At 34.2% G+C, this 13652-nt stretch overlaps 1 protein-coding gene across 1 annotated transcript in view; it reads right to left on the reverse strand.

Annotated features, from left to right (window-relative positions):
- The window catches only part of ARID1B (AT-rich interaction domain 1B), a 449938-nt gene that overhangs the window by 283316 nt on the left and 152970 nt on the right, over positions 1 to 13652 (reverse strand). The window lies entirely within an intron of this gene.

The raw sequence follows: 13652 nt of genomic DNA on the forward strand, positions 1-13652 counted from the left end.
TCTCGGATTTTCTGTATGTTAAACCTCTCTACAATATCATTATTTGCAATGGAGAGTTAATTGGGTAATAATAATATTCAGCTTAACATAAAAAACAACTTAAATATTTTAAAATTGAAGCTCACAGGCTTTTTTTAAATCAAATGCTTAAGCCTAAGGCCAAAAGATGTGAAACTTATTAACAACTGGGTCAATGGCATTAATGAATCAGATCTAAAATGTATCCAATCCAACGGTGGTTTATATATGGATCTAACTGTGTTTCATTCAGTAAACTTTGGTTAACAAAAGCAAGATTGCAGACATTTACAAGGAGCTCAAAGAAGTCAGATGATAGCTGCAACTGTGCAATAAAAGCCCCACCCGTATGTGTGTGTGCGTGTGTGCGTGTGTGTGCGCACGCATACCAATAGGAATAGCATTTAGACTTATATACCGCTTCATAGTGCTTTTACAGCCCTCTCTAAGTGGTTTACAGAGTCAGCATATTGCCCTCAACAACCTGGGTTCTCATTTTACCAACCTCGGAAGGATGGAAGGCTGAGTCAACCTTGAGCCGGTGAGATTTGAACTGCCAAACTGCAGCTAGCAATCAGCAGAAGTAGCTTGCAGAGCTGCACACTAACCACTGCACCACTTAGCTGATAATTTTTCATACAATCTTAGTTATTTTTTTTTTCTTCTGGTAAGTGATTTTAGAAAGATCTAAAGCAGGGGTGTCAAACTCAAGGCCCAAGGGCCAGATCTGGCCTGCAGGGTACTTAGATCTGGCCCATGAGGCCACACTGGAAACAGTGAAGAACTGGCCTGCAGTGCCTCTGCCAGTGAAAACAGAGCTTGGGAGGGCTGCGTGAGGCCTTCCTAAGCTCTTGTTTTTGGTGGCAGAGGATTGCAGGAGGCCGTCGCAGCCAAAAACCGAGCTTGCAAGTGTCGCGGGTAGCACTCCCAAGCTCCGTTTCCACTGTCAGAGGGTTGCAGGAGGCCGTCGCAGCTGAAATGGAGCTCAGGAGCCCATTTTCTTTGGAAGAGCGCTCAGGCCACCACAAGGCCCCAGACATGAGTGACATTGAGTTGGCCACGCCCGCCCTGGCCCCCCAAGGTCAATATTTTTGTAGCATCAAGTCTGATACTAAGCAGTATCAGTATCATGTCTATGAGGTAATATAATACTGTGGAGCATTCCTCAAACACAAATATGATCTTTAGCAGCCACTTCCTCCTTTTCCAGCAGATAAACCATACATATTGCAATTGTCCCAACACCCAGATTTGGGTATCATTAAACTTCTTTGAAAATTGTTAAATTATAAGGTAAGTATTTTTGGCTATTACGGTGATATGTAAAGGCTGGGGAGATTCTATCATCTCAGAAATCCTTTCATTATAAATGAATATATATAAAATCTATCTCGCAGGAATATTACAGAGCTATAGTAAAAACATAAAGCCAAGATGTTCAACTAAATTCATTAGCAGAAGAATGACTCAGAAATTAAATAAATGTTCATTTAAATCAATACTGATGTTTTAACCATTTTAAAATAAATAAGACTGCTTCAGATACGTAAAAATAAATGAACAGAATAATTATGTGGAAATAGAATCTTTCAGCAATAAAAAAAAAGCATGTCGAGGAAAAATGAATATATGGGAAACCAATAGGAAACTGGCCACTGTCAAGAAGCTATTGAAGCAACCCACGTATCAAAGGCCTTGCAAGGTTGGTTAAATTTGCTAGCAGAAAATGCTTCATTTATTGGCTCACTCTTAACATAGCGGATGCATTGCAGAGAAAAGTCCTAAATTCAGTCCATCACCAGCTAAAAGGATCTCCAAAGGACTGGAAATTTAAGAAGTTTGAGAACTTCAATAACTGTAACTAATCAGAATGCATACTGATACACTGTTCATATTTAAAGGTTAGCTGCAATATCTATATTCCATGAGTAACAATTGCTGCAACTGAACACATGTTAGAAATGTACACATAGCAACAAAATGCAATAAAGCTCAAATTCTCATAGGCAGATATACCTTCTCTTCATTAAGATTTTGCAACAGGTTGTGGCAAGAGATTGCCGTTGGCATCACTACTCAGAGTTAGGACTAATCCTCAATTCAGACAAGACTTTAATGCTGCCTGGTTACAGATTATACATGGAAATACCATCTGGGCTTCCATCCTGTTAATATTTTATGTTTTCTACTAGTAATCCTTCCACTTTGTTCCTAGCAAAATATATCTAGGTATTTTTAATGGTTGGGAACTGCTTTAAGGTTTTTTTTCTTAAAAAATAATAAATGTAGCATTTTTAAATACATAAAAAGTGAAAAATCTTGCTTAGGCTAGAAAAAGCCAAGCTGTATTTTTTTAAAAAATTAATTCTTCCCATAGTTCTTTTGCAATGACAGACTGAAAAGGAAAAAAAACACGTAAGTGCTCATTAAAAAAAATCTAATCTAACCCAATTCATCTTATCTTCTAATTCAGTACAATAATCTCTCTAAATTTGTGGCAAAAGGTGTTAGATTATTGCTAATTGAGATATAAGGACAAGATGGGAACACACACACAAAAAAAGGATAAAGTGAGACAGATGCAATATGAGAAAAGAAAATGGAAACTATTTATTTAGACATCCAAGAAAGTAGTCTTAAGAAAATGTAGTAATGATCAAAGTTGATCTTCTCTTTTTACAAAAAAAAAGAAAAAGATACTCTGAGAAGAATTTGTGTATATGTATATACACTGAATTTGATACACCCTTTGCTTTTGGAAATGAAATTTAACAAATTTAAAATATCCATTGTTATGGGCTAGGTATAGCATATTCATATTGGGGAGAGGGCAAGATAATTAGGAAAAGTTATTTAGTAGCTTTTTATCATGTCTATTACGACTTTCTGTTTTGAAGACTTTACTTCCAATATTCCCCCCCCCCATCCCCAATTCGCATCTGCCATCTGTGTTTTCTTCTGTACTGCTCCAAATACATAAAGCCAAGGAATGCAGGAGAAAGGTAATGGCAGTGTTAGAGAAGGCAGTGCTGGCAGGGAGTCTTGAACAGTTGTCAGAGTTGCTAGCTACTCTACCCAAAGCACTGCAAAAACAGTGTTATGAAAGGTAGCTGAGATCCTTGGAAGTATGAATGTTTTTATTATGTAAATAAAGTTGCCTATCACAAGAAAATAGGAAGAAGATATTACTCTTACATTAGCTTTCTTTTATGTGCAATAAACTATGCAACAAACTTACTAGGATGCTGCTGGTGCAGTCTACCAATCATGCAACTGACTCTGAATGCAGAGCATAATAAAGCATATATAATAAATCTATATACTGTCATTAATGCTAGTGTGTGTTTTTTTTAACAGTAAACATAAACTCAGCATTTGTGTAATTGCAGGGCCAGAGATATGTAAACTAACTAATCTGAAATACCTGCTACTTTGTCTTTAAACCATGTTAAGCAATATACAAATCATTATGAGAATATAATGCTTTCAGCTATCCAAATTTAGGATTTGCCTTTCAAAAGGTATAGTCGCTACAAATATTTCCTACTTCTGTTTCCTACAGTCTAGTATTTTTCATATATGTGTGTGTGTGTGTGTGTGTGTGTGTGTGTGTGTGTGTGTGTGTGTTCTTAAGTTTTCGCGGGTGTGCATATGCAAAAAATTAAAATCTCGGGTGTTTTCCTGAGTCATTGTAAATAAGTTGGTTAAAATGAAGATGACAGGGTTGTGAGCCTATCGAAACGTTGTTAGACAGAAAAACTTTTAAGATACTGATAGGATTTTAGCTAAGGTTTTAGAGGACCTTGCAGAGTGCTCTGTAAGGATTTTTGGAAGATTTTAAGCTAGGATTTTAACCAGAATTTTAAACATTTTAACTAACTTATTTAACATGACGCAGGAAAACACCCGAGATTTTAATTTTTTGCATATATATGTGTGTGTGTGTGTGTGTGTGTGTGTGTGTGTGTGTGTGTGTGTGTGTTTTTCTTCTAGCCAGGTTTTCCCTACGTAGCCAAGGTTTTTTTTGTAGCTCCAGCTCAGTAGAATCACATCTACTCGGTTCTGGGCTTTTTTCCTTTCTGACACCTATATACACACACACACACACACACACACACACACATATATTCTTTTCTTTTTGTAGGTCTTTATGTGTATTTCTCTTTAGCCAGGTTCTTCCTACGTAAACCAAGATTTTTATGCAGCCCTAGTTCAGTGAAATCCCAATCCACTAGTTTCTAGGATTTTTTTCCAGCAGCCAGCAAGCTCCCTGCTGCCCATTGGGAGACTAAGGAGACTATGCCCATTGGGAGACTAAGACCTTAGTCTCCCAATGGGCAGCAGGGAGCTTGCTGGCTGCTGGAAAAAAAGCCTAGAAACTAGTGGATTGGGATTTCACTGAACTAGGGCTGCATAAAAATCTTGGTTTACGTAGGAAGAACCTGGCTAAAGAGAAATACACATAAAGCCTACGAAAAGGAAAGAAAACAAATATGTATGTATGTATGTATGTATGTATGTATGTATGTATGTATGTAAATACATTGGATTGGGATTTCACTGAACTAGGGCTGCATAAAAATCTTGGTTTACATAGGAAGAACCTGGCAAAAGAGAAATACATACATACATACATACATACATACATACATACATACATACTATATATTTACACACACACACACACAACAAGGTATATAGACTGTACCCTATACTGTATCCTTTATATATATAGACTTTATAAATTAAATATAAAAACATTAATACAATATTCAAAACATTATACATAATCAAAAAAAAGCTATGTGACAAAATTCAGACCTATTGCAATCCCAAGAATAACAGAGAGCTGTATAACAAGAATAATAATATTTAAGCACACACACACATCAAACTCTAACCAGATACATTTCAAAAACATCCTGACATTTATTTCAAGCTGGCCTCTTACGTTGCCACAGGAAAGAGGGCTCTCAGAAAAAGGGTTAAACTGTGAAAATAAAAGAGCAGCAGAGCAAATCAGACTGCATGTTTGAAAAAGCCTATAAAACGTTACAAGCAAAACAAGAAAGCTTGGGTTAATAATGCATAAACCAGAAGAAAGGGGGGGAGGACCACCACATTTAATGGAATAATGCTTTTATCCTTGCAGTTAAAATGAAATAAACCATGACTATTAATCTGGTAAGCCCATGTAAAACTGTAATTTTTAAACATTTACTAAAAGGGGATAGTTCAGTAACCACTCTAAAAATCAAGGCCTTGTGTAACAGCAGCATTCAAACACTAAATACCAACCTCCTCTCTGCGGAGGCCATTACCCGCCTTGTCTCTATAGCAACGCTAACAGTGTGTCTGACTTCAAAGACAAAGATGTAATTTCAGACTTCCAGCAGCCAGAGGGAGTGGTAAGAATATTCTGCTCAGGCTGTGTCAGCTGATGACAAATTATAAAAATATCCAGCAAGGTTATGAGGTGGACTCTACCTCTAGTTAGAAACCTTTAACTCGGTTTCTTTTTCCTCATATAGACCCACAGAGCTGACTACCTTGGAAAGTATCTCCATGGAATGGGAAAATGATAGCATCAGCAGCTGTGCCCCCAAAGTGAGTATAGTTTGGTTTGCCCCTTAGCTCAGTCCAAAGGGGGAAGCCACCAGATCTGCTGCCTTTTCCAAAAAGCCTGGGAAACATTTCTAATTAATAGTGTTTATTGTTCTGGAGCCCCAAGAGTCACTGCAAACTATTTCTCGGTACTGTCTGTCTAAAGAACCAATAATCGGAGAGGAAGAGCCATAGATTTATGGATCTAATGCTGGAGCCAGTTAGTATTTTTAAAAAGCGAACAAGCAGTTAGGGACTGAAAACCCCTTATAGGCATTTTGCTGAAAAAAGGAAAAAAAAAATATGAACTGGTAATTTATGGATTTGATTATTAGAAAAGGTAGCTTATGGAAAGAAGACGACTTCCATGGAGAGAGACAGAGAGAGTGAGAGAGAGAGGCATAAATGTACTCGAAAGCCATTTCTTTTTTATTCCTCTATTTTTTTTTATTTTCTCTTTTTCTTTCTTTCTTTTTTTTCACTTTTCTATTATTTTTCTCATTTTAACTCAAATTATTACAAAATAAATATGTATTGTTTTTAATTCTGTAGAAAAAAATTCTTTAATAAACAATTATGTATTAAAAAACAAACAAGCAAACTGCTTAACTTACGCAGTTCCAACACCAGAGATTATTAAAGATGGAGGAAATTAGGGAGATGACATTAGGGAGTGATGTTTCCCAAAAATAAATTAAGGTTACTGGAACAGACAAACCAACCCCTGTCATGTGGATTTTGCTACTCAAAAGACCTTAGAAAAGGTTTATTTCTTCTCACCTCTGTTGTCCATCTTGTTCTCTAAAGGGGGCAAAATTATAACAGACTATCATACAATGCTGACTTCAACATCAGTGAAACTAGGTTTCTTCAAAATAACATAACACATTGAACACTGATGCTGCATCATAATTTTGCCACAGAATCTTTTTCCACCTGCAAAATTTTATATTAGGGATGAGAGGGATATGTAGACCATGACAAACAGAAGCCAGCTGACAAGCACTTCAGTTCTTTCATGAACTGACAGATGCAATAGTTACTGTATCAGGTGAAGATAACATAAGCTGTTTAAAAAACATATTGGATAAGCGTAAGAAAATGAAGCTTGACTTTTTGACATTGGTCATCACTAGAATTAATTTAAGATACAGGTGCTGAAAAATAAAGCACCCACCACAAATGATCTAGAAATGCAATGCTAGGTCAGGCCTGATTATGACAAGAATAAGAAATAACTATAAAAACCAGGAATATAGCTAAACGGGGAAATTAAAATAACTACACTTCCAAGAAAAAGATTATGATAAAGTACTTCCATAGCTTATATAGCTGTATCTGTGAAATCACCAGAAATCTGTCTTTTACTTTTATTCAAACTATATCATTTAAAGATTATGGTACATGTGAGTGAAACAATCTTGTGTAAGGAGCGGATTCTATTTATGTTAATTCTTTGTTCTTCTCCAATCTCATGTTCCGCATAAAACACAAGAATGGCACAGGGGGACCCCCCTATCCACCCAGCCCTTTGAAAATCAGTCTCTACTTTCTCTACTTGATCATTCTGACAAATGAAAAGAGACTTATGTTTACAATGGGAGTTCCAATTCTGGGAAAGGAAATGTCAATGGTTATGCCCTTCTCTTATGCAGTGCTTTTATGTTATACATAAAGAGGAAAAATAGCAAATCTTCTCTAAGTATCTGAAATTTTGTCTTCAGAACTCTAGAAGGAAGGGGCACAACATAATTCATTCTAATTAAAATCATCATCCTATTTAATCATTTGATAATGCAGTAAAATAATAGTTAACTAATTTGATTTAAAGTAAATTTAAAATGTGACCGTAATAAAGAAATCAACATAGGAAGACTCATTCCCATAGATAATCTAGTAAAATAGAAGCCACAATCCCTATCAAACCTATTGAATTAATATTTGATTTTCTGTATTAAAGAAAAAAGTTGGGGAGGGAGGGAGGAGGAAGAAGAAAGTAACTTTCCAGATCAAATAATATAAAAAGTCTTCATATATTACTATTATATTTGTATGTAAATTGTAAGTGCTAAGAACTTCTATCAAACAGTATGGACATTTATTTTCCATTCTCAAGAACCTTTTTTCTAGATAACTACTAAAAATGCAAAAAAAAAAAAAATCTGTAAAAAGCAAAATCTTTTTGCAAAAGCAGTGCTGAATGTTCTTTAATTGAACATATATACATATATATATTCAATATATATGTATGTATATGTATGTGTATGTATAACTTTGTGTGCTAATTTTATTCGATTTCAGTAAGTACCCCTCAAATATCTGATCCACAAAAACAACAATTTCATCAATCCAACAACAAAGACAGAAATCATTTAAATTATTTCTTATGGGTATAAATATTTAAATGATTTTGATTGCAGATAATCTACTCTACCAGAGATTCTCTTAATAAATTGTTATAATTCTACATAGTTCCTTAATACTTATTTATGAAATAAGAGGTGTAAAAATTTTGTGAAACCAAAACTAAGTTAGAATTTTCAACTTTATTCTTTACCATACAGTAACAGAGAGAATGGCTTAGGAAACCCTAGTCACTTTGTTTGGACCTTAATGCTTTCCCCTTCTTTTATTCTAGGCTTAAACAAAGTTCAGTGGGGCATCAAAGTGCCTCAGTCTTAAATTACAGTCTGTACTTTAAAATAGAATGGATGCACAATATGTTCCTGAAGCTAGGGGGTGGGAGTGTTATTCACTGAAAATTGAAGGCTTGTTGAGTCAATAATCTTCTTTCACAGAGTAACAATTTTCAGCTAGAATTTCTTGACCCAAACAAAGAAAACCAGTTCATTCACTTATTTTACAATATTGCTGAAGGAAGCAAAATAAAAGAAGGAAAAAACACTATTCATTCCATACTGGGTAAAAACAATGTGAAATTTCAGGCACAAAAATTACACAATAAAAACTTTCCTTATTTTAATTTATCATATTTTCAAATAGTTATTTTCAGCACAAATACTGAACAAAAGTAAATAACCAGGGGTAATGATTGGTACCAAAATCTGTTCATGTATCAGTTGCAGGCTATATTTAACTTACATTATCAAGAACTAGCTTGTTGATATTTCTGCAAATCAGCAATAATATCCCTAAATAGTACAGGATTTTTACTGGTTATTTTATTCATTTTGTTTGCAAATTCATCTGCAAATTTGGCTTGCAAAATAAATGTGAATCAAATCTACTAGTTTTTAAATTCTAATAGTTTTTGAATTCTGGAGACTGTGAAGCAGCTTTCCCTACATTATTTTATATTTCATTTTTGTTTAAAGCAAAGGCTACATAGCAGAAATTGCTGCAAAAACTATTATAATGTGTCCTTGGAAAGTGTCCTACTATGTGTCCTAATAGAAAGACTGGTTTGTATACATTTTTAGGCTTTAAACTGGCTGTTTACCAACACAATGGAAAGAGAGGACAATAGGATTTTGTGCAGTCAAGGTTTTATTTGTTGTTTAAAATTTTTAGCTTAATGTTCCTTACAAGTTATGTAACTGCAAGTTAACTGTAATTTCTTTTTGTTTTTTAAATATTGCTTACTGTTTTCTGTTTATTCCAATTTTTTTCCTTTGCATTTTGGTATTTTAGAAATATTTTGTGTCATTTCTTGTGTTTTAAAGCAATTAAAAAAAATTAAAACAGGAACCAAATTAGTGCTACTGTCCTATAAACTCAGTTACAGTAAAAGCCAACACATTGATGCTCTTGTGAGAACAAATGATTAATATTCACAGGCACTGCAACAGCAGTGGGGAAGTCACTTGTACCTTTATGGCTTTCAACTCCGTGAACAATTCCCAGCTAGATGAGACAGGGCATTGAAGAACAAAGAGTATAAAAAAGTCTGAAGCATCTAACTGTTTGCAGTCATTTTAGTAGAGGTTTTATGCCTCTGTGCAGTTCTTTTCTGTTATCTATGCCAGCCTTTCTAGTCCCTTCCCATATTTTGTTCTAGTGCGTAAGAGTTCAAAGCCAGAGTACTGAATGCTGGATTTGCAAATATAGTTGCTTGAGTTGTTTGTAAAAAAACCAACAAACAAACCCAGATCAATCTACCAGCTGAACAACTATGAAATTACACCAGTGCCTTCTGCAATTATTCACTTGCTATTTCCCAATAAAATTAAGGTTTATACAATATATCTGTGGTGTACATATATGTGTGTGTGTGTGTGTATTATAATTATGATTATTATTATCAATAACATATGTTTAAGTGATTAAGTCTGTTTCTTTTATTTCTGAATGTAACTTTAAGAAGTTGTATAGTTATACTTGAAAGAGATATTAATTGGAAAGGAGAGAGGGAAGTGGAGGGGAGGAGAAGAGTAGAAAAAGAAGGAGAGGGAAGCAGAGAAGGGAGAGGAGAAGGAGAGAGGGAAGTAGAGACAAAGAGAGGGGAGAAGGGAAGAGAGGGAGGAGAAAGAAGAGGAAAGGAGATGGATTGTTGTAAAATTGGGAAATACGGTGTACAGGAGAAAAGAAAACAGACGGACAATTTCGTATTTTTTCTACTTGAGGGTTATACTATTGAAATTATAACGAAAGATAATACGGTGGACGTTAAAGCATATCCTAAATAACATTTAGATGTTATTGCATACTTGTTAATATTTATATGAAAATATTTTTTTTGTGTAAAAGATAGGGGTAAATAGTATGGAATAAGGAAAATGGAATGTAATAATTATGAATATGTTTATCTGTATTGAAATGTATGATATTCAAATACCACACCATCTACATAATGATATGTATACATTAAAAAAAAAACTTGATGGTAGATTTAAAACTTTGCCAAGTCTCTTCCAAAGATCAGTGAAGTAGCAAATATTTTTTAAAAAAGTATATATTATTATCTCTTAACTACTTAGAATACTTTTGTAAGACAATTCATGAAATTCCTTTGGCACGTATTGATTTGAAAACATGGAAGCGCATTAAGGGAAACATTTTAATAACAATTTATTTTATAATATTTTATTCATTTTAGAATAAAAAAAGATTGACTATTTACTTTAATTTTGTTAGCAAAGCTTGAAGAGCAAATCCTTATCTGCAATATTCTCAGAACCTCAATCATCGTCATCACCATTGTCTATCCATTGCAGGATTTAAATATATATATTAAACAAACTGAATACTCATTTTTCAAATATTAAAAAAAAATTACTTGGGAAATAGTCTTGTACAATACTTCAAATGGCCACCTAATATCCTTTACTCCTTGGCTCTGTTTTTTTATGTGAAAGGATGTTTCAAAAGTATAAACCATTCGTTGCTTCAGAAAATTGTTTACTTCCACCCTTCAGAGAGGTTTTCCAAACATTTTGTGGTACATGCAAGCCTTGCTAAACAGTTCACTAGTTGTTCTACTTCCTTCACACATTATATATAAAAGTCTTGGCACAAATGTTCCTGTTAAATTCAAGGCAGATGAATTTGCACTGTGGGTTGGAAACAAATGGCTACAAACAAACCATATTTTCATTAGCTAATCCTAATGACTTGTCAAACAGTATAATAAATTATCTTTCCTTTTGCTCCTCAATTATCTAAACAGTTTGACCTAGATGGATTTGAATGTGTGTCAAGTCTTTAAGAATCCAATTAAAAATCGCATATTCGAATGCTTCTAGCACTTTTATTTAGTTCACCATTATGAGGCAGTATCTCACTTTTATATACTTGACTTGATCAGAGGAAAAAAATGGATCAAGGTGAAATTCGCAGGGGATCAGCTGATTCCAAATGGCTGGTTCCCATTATGAGTAAAATTCCACTCTGTTTCTGCTGCTGCCACATGTGCCCCTTCTATTATCCTCATAATTTGGTCTGGAGACTCTCCAAATTTATCTAAACATTTTAGGAAAATGCAAAGCCTGAGGATAGTATTCTGCACAGTCTCTTCACTTTTCACACATATGCTGTTGGACAGCCACAAATATATGACAGAAAAACATGGACATAACTATACTGTTTTGTAACTTCAAGCTAGTTTTGTAACTTCTATTATTTTACAATTCAATGGAACAGATGAAATAATATTACTTGCTTACCTGAAGTTTCTTGCTCTCACTCAGAAGTTTTGTTTTTATGTACACAACCCAATTCATGGTACCGGAATTATACTCCATCCAAGTGGAATATAATTATCCTTTGTTTTTATACTTTCTTGGATTTTGTGATGCAGAATTAAATAAATCATACATATATTAATATGACTACAGACATATTTTTGTTTTATTTGTGTCTAAAAATGTATGTATATAAGATGAGCAGATCAAGAAGCACTTCAAATCTAGTTCTTCAAAGCATGTGCATCATCCTCTGAAAATGTTTAAATCCTGATTCAAAACCAGCATTTTTACTACATATAACTTTTATCTTCTCTAAATTCAATACCCCATTTTGGCCTAATTTTTTGTTACTGGTTCAGAAATTCCAATGTCTCTCTAAAAACCAGTAGAAAAAAAGTAGCTCTGTAAGCACCACAATGATGACTTCAAAGACTGAAAAGTCTTGTTAATGTTTCACAATTATTCTAATAACCATGTAACAGATGGAACCATTTTGTAAGAAGGGCTGAAACCAGTGCAAAGTGGTGACTCCAACAGCCAACAACTGAGTCAGTATAAAGGAATATTGTGGTCAACATGTGACAGATATTGCTTGATCCAACAATATCAGCATTGATAGACTCCAACACAGTACAGTTCTCAACACAGATTATTCACTAGATTATTTCCTATTGATCTCAAAATTACCTTGAAAAATCATAGTCCAATTTCTTTCTGAAAACCCTGGATGGAATCGTTAATGTATATATTACAGTATACAGCTGACTAGTAATTGTCTTTCCTTTGGGGTTTTAAAAACTTCTCTGGTAATAGTAATAATCACTATGAATATAACTTTCACATAGCTTTAAATAACTGTAAATGCAATTGTTTTTAAACAAATCACACATTCATCTACAAGACATTATATGTGAAGCAATCAAATAAGCCAGCGGTCCCCAACCTTTTGGGCGCCAGGGACCAGTTCTGTGGACGGCGGTTTTTCCACAGACTGGGGGGGGCATGATTTCATGCACTGTCTGGATCCCGTGTGTGTGCTGGTGGGGCTTCGCTGGCTTGTGCAGCCTGTTTCTGTGCCGGTCCACGGCCTGGGAGTTGGGGACCCCAAAATAAGCCATCATATGCAGCTTTTACTGTATGGAATAATAGTCATTTCAAGCCTACTTATGTTAGAAGACCAGGACTGAACGTCATATATACAATAAAACTTCTAAAGTAATATGAGTAATTATCATATTTTCATCAACCTGAAAGATCAAAGTATAATTTCTGTAGGAGGATATAAGCCTAAATGTGCAATAAAACTGAATGTGCAAATTTACTATCAAGACATTGATATTAATAAAGTATAGAAAACTCAAAAAAAAAGTAAATATCTATAGAAATCCTGAATTTTGATAAGCAGGGATGTTTATTGTCTTCTCCAAAGCATTACTAATATTTTGCTATTTTGAAAACTGCTATTCTTAAAAGAACTAAATATAACTATTACCTACATGAACACTCTCAGTGGGTTGCTCTTATAGACTTGAATTTAATTTTAAACATTTTGACATCCATATACATCCCAACAAGTTCAATGAGGCTTACTTTTTAATCAGTGCTATTAGTTCTAATGTGTTCCTACAATGCAGCCTTAAGCAAACTCTTTGGATTACAATGTCAATTTACTATTATTAGTATATTACATTTTCCAAATTTCATCACCATCACCATTGCACTTTTGAATAATTCTAACAATATGGATTCAATAATATATTGTCTTAAAATTATGTAAATTTTGAGCTATATTGCCAGTCACATGCAAATTCATTCAGCAAAATTAATATTGTAATTAAGAGGTGACAAGAACATTAATATGGTTTTTAATTCCACTTTTTTCATGTT

Source organism: Pituophis catenifer, unplaced genomic scaffold, assembly GCF_029215685.1.
Source record: "Pituophis catenifer annectens isolate HBS135680 unplaced genomic scaffold, rPitCat1.0.hap2 SCAF_1, whole genome shotgun sequence".
NCBI lineage: Eukaryota > Metazoa > Chordata > Lepidosauria > Squamata > Colubridae > Pituophis > Pituophis catenifer.